The following is a 4,785-nucleotide window of genomic DNA, read 5'->3' as shown; positions in this document are numbered from 1 at the left end:
TTATGCAAATGTCTTTATTTAAGTGCAGTCCAATCAATTTGTCAACGTGTGTGCACATTAGACACATATGAGTATTCTCTATGAGATACGGAAATATCTTAATCGAAAAATGTACAATAAAAATATTCAAGAGATAGTATCTGTAATCATAGCTAACCCGTTTGTAAATTAGATACTAGTTTGCCATACTAGTATCTAGAATTTTTTGTAAAATGGTAGATTTGTGAGAAAATTTGTGGTTTGATCAGAATATCTATATAATATTTGAACATTTTAATTTATTATATAAAACATACATGCATAATTCTGTTTTGTTTAAATTTGCTTTACACCATCAATAATTAATCAATTTCAATAATAGAGTAATACTTGCAGGACTTAATAATGGAAGTATATACTAAATACTGTTGACTATAAGAATAATTTGCCTTTTAATATAAAGTTGGCATCTGTAGTTCTAAAAACTACTCCTCTAATATATAACAAAACCAAAGCATAATAGGCAGAATAAAGAATTAATCCCTTCACGACTCAAATTTTACGAAATTTTTATTAAAAAAATTTAACTCCACAGATAAATGATTGAATTTTGCAACACGAAGAAGTATTAAAGCAAATTTTTCGTAAGATTCATTGCTGTCAACTACCCACAATCATTTTATGACTGATATCCTGATATCCTAAAATCAATATAACCAATTTCAATGCCAGCATTTTATTTTCTTCAAAATACTATAAAAACCTAAAAGGTTCAGAAGATTATATATCAAGAATGTAGAATCATGGTAATTGACAGAACTATTCGTAAGTAATAATTCGATTTCATGGAAAGGTTTAAAGTATGTAATATTTTTTCAGCATTTAATAAAAAATTCCTATCAAATGAAAACAGAAAGTCTACTATAGGCTACAGTCAAGTCCACTCTAAATAAAAATAAATAAATTCCCATTTAGTTTAATAACAAATAGTTGTGGATTCCTTGCGTCATACCAATGACTCTTGCATTAATATATCTCTCCTACTAGTAGTTTATTTTCTGAAAGGCTGTTTTGTGCTCAGAGGAAGAATTGTTTAGCTGTCATCTACTATTCGAAAAAAAATTAGCTAAAATTATGCATCATGATTATGAATCAGAAATATTAAGACCCACCTGCATTACTTTAACCAATTTACTCTCTTTGGGAATGTTTTAAGGTTTCCGCTATCAGTTACTGATCGTTCCTCATGGTTTCCAAAAAAGGATTTTCCAAGAATCGTACCCCTGCTGATTGCCAAGGCTGGCTATCTGCATAAAATGAGAACTATGACAGTATCTTTTATCTTCGTTTCAGTAGAGGCTGCAAAGATTGTCACTTAGAGTTTCAAGTCCTTGTGAGTTCTTGAATATTAAGCAATGTCTAAAAACGAGGCTTACAATATTTCAATTTAATTTATAATTGAATTAAAGAGTTTTTTAGTTCTAGATGGATTTATGGGCAGACAGATTTGTTTTGGCACATCTTATAATCCTTATACCTTAAGGAAAACTTGTGTTGAAAATAGCAATAGCAACAAACATCATTATTAAGATTAAGATTAATAGTGAGGAAAAGAGAATAGAAAGTGGAATTTGAAATACTTGGATAATGTTTTAATGTGATGAAATGTATAAAGTTCAAGATGACCCAGAAACTTACCAGATAAACAGGACTACCATTACGTGTAAATAAGCCATATAATTATGTACTTCAAGGACTGTGAAGATAATGAAGCGACAAACAACTAGTAGTAAAAGAAAAAAGGGGAAAAGGGGAAAAGGTTTGCCTTTCTTTAACGATAAAATATCTAACCTTGGTATATAGTTCATTGGAGTCGTAAATAATTACAAGGCGGCTATAAGTATTAATAACAAATGCTGATATTTAGAAACTGAACTTCTAAAATTTACAATGCGAATTAAAATTTATATATATTGATTATATGTGTGTTTGATATTCTTTAGTAAATCTGTCAAATCTCTTATATAATTCCTATTCAAAAACTTGTGCTTATTTTATTAAGTGAGCAATTATTGTGTATTGTTGAGTCCGCATAATGGGCCAATTATTTTACGTACATTCCCATATTGTACTATTTTGTACATTCATTAACGGTTTTATCGGTATCTCTTTGGAGTTTTAATCATTTATCATTAATTTCTGAAAAGTTTTGTTAAATTTCTTTTGAATTAATTTCAATTTCCGACTCTATTCACAGACTCGTAGACAATTTACGTTTACTTCCACCGAAAATAATCGTAAACGAAATAAAATTAAAATGCAAGAAATTTCTATTACCGAGAATAAATTGTGGTAATTACGTAGTAAAAATAATTTTTTCATCTCATTATCCAAGAAACGCTCAATTGCCGTAAAAACATAACGCAACCACCGAACGGCCAACCACCTTAATTCATGGCAATTAAAATCCACTCGCACTGCGCTAAATTATGAAAATATTTTCGGATATAAAACCAATTGGCACAAGTTAGATTTTATGGCCATAATCAAATGTACGTACTACGACTTTGGACTACACAATTGTACCAAACTATCTATCTATATACCACACATACCTATCTATCCGAAGCGATTTAACAGCGCTGCATTGTAGTGCTGTGAGCAACCGGGTGAGTGGCTGAGTGGCTGAACGGCTGAGATAAAGTCCACCGTGGTTTAGTGGTCATAAAACCGAATATTGTATGGGCGCACTTGTGCACGGACTGACCAGAAACGGCCAAAACTGCCAAAACGGCCAAAACGGCCAAAAGTGCCAGTTGAGAGGGAGCATAATAAGGCCAAAGAGTTTATGCAAATGATTAATTTTCCATGGAATTTTCAAGTCAATTAAAATTTTATTTTTGTTCGTTTTTTGTGAAATTCGGTTTCGCATTGCGACGGATTCGAAATTTTGTTTTCTGTTTCTGTTTTATGGGAAAAGGTGTACGTACATTTACTACTATTTACTACTTTGTAATGAGATTAGGTGTAATTTCATATCTGTGTGAATATGTCGACCGTTTGCATACTCAGTCGGTGAAGGTGTGAACGCGGAGCGTACGCGTAGTTTCGATCGAAGACTGCGTGGTTTCACAATATTTCCTCCGTAATTGGCTCATGGCGAGGTGCTCACCACCTGCACAGGTGGAAAATGTTTACGCACATAAAAATATTAAATAAAATTAATTCATTGATGGGAAAAACTTCGTTCCGAAATTTATTTTTAGGCAGAAGTGCATAAACTCTTAAAATAATTTTTCAATTAGTGCAAATGCTAAATGCCGTTATGAATATTACTTAAGATATTTCGTTAAACGATATTATAATTTCCGAATTGTAATTAAATACTTTACATAAATTGTTTTATTGGTAAAACTAAGAGATTTGAGATCTACAATAATGGATAGTTTTTATGTGGTACCACATTTGTGATTTCTTACTTTGCGATCCTCCAAGTAGTCTTTAAAATATCAATATATGAAATGTAGTAGATTTAACAATTTTTTTAATAAATCTATTCATTCAGCACAGACATATATATATATATTTACTCATCAACTTCAGAGTATGGAGTTTAGTTTTATAGGAGATATTATTCAAAGGAAGTAATTATGTTCCCAAGTAATGAGAAATGAAAAATCCTTTCAAAGTTATAATTGAGGTCAAGCAGAAAGATGTTTCCTTAACATTTCAACTCAGTATTCTTGGCTGAGTTTCTTGATACGAGGTAGCAGCCGAAATGATCAAAAGAGATTCTGAAACGAACATAGTTGAGATTGACTCCTCGGTACAAAACTCGATGGTGAAGGATTAATCACAAAGACTAATCGCACGGTTACTAGAACTAAATAGTCCAAATAATACAGATATAAAAGTAAAAGCCTTTTGGTTTTCTACAAACATACAGTTCGTATACTTACTGGAATACTAGATGGTATTGTGCCATAACACCCACACTTGAACGATAGCGTTCTTTGTCTTCAAAGAAAAAGCAACTTCAAGGTCTTGGCGATTCTAACTACATTGGCCTCATAGAGGTAATGAAAGTGGACTTTTTCTACCTGTACTTCTCATTCTTATGTAGAAGAGCAAATGGTATTTTCAATTGTAGTACCAGGAAGTAACAACAGTTAGTGTAGCTAGCCTTTCTCAAGCAGAGAAGAGGGAGAATAGGACATTCCAATGAAGAATAGATATCTCTAATTGTAAGTGCTAACAATTGTATCGGCACGAGCCCTCACAACGTAACCTAATGCTGAAAGCAGATCTCATACCAATAATGTTTTAATCATTTAAAACATATCTCTGATTATGCAGATGCCAATGCGCTTGTTTGCTCTAAAAACTTCATTTTAAAGTACAAGGTTTATCTGTTGAGGTTAGACTCAGAATAAAACATACTAAAACTAAATATATAATGAGTTAGAGCAATAGGAGAACTTAAGATACATTTATTGTTTACATGTAGTGTGTGCTTCAGAACTGTGGATAAATTCAGCATGGAATACATATCGGAAGCAAAACTAAATACAGCCAGCTAGTGGAACCTTATAGAAACCTTATAGACCACATGCGCTAAGTCCCCACAACTTCATTCATTGATGTCAATTTCTTGGGCAAAACAAAATTTCAGATGTGATATGCAAAGTGCGCCCTGAGTTACACAATTACACAATTACAATTTTTTTTCCGTTTTGATAATTTATTGAAAATTGTCTCAAGAATTTGCATAATATCTTATTTTTCGTAATTTTCTATTGAATTAAA

The sequence above is a fragment of the Teleopsis dalmanni genome, chromosome 2, assembly GCF_002237135.1.
Source record: "Teleopsis dalmanni isolate 2A chromosome 2, ASM223713v2, whole genome shotgun sequence".
Lineage (NCBI taxonomy): Eukaryota > Metazoa > Arthropoda > Insecta > Diptera > Diopsidae > Teleopsis > Teleopsis dalmanni.
Note: the sequence above shows the minus strand (reverse complement) of the source record.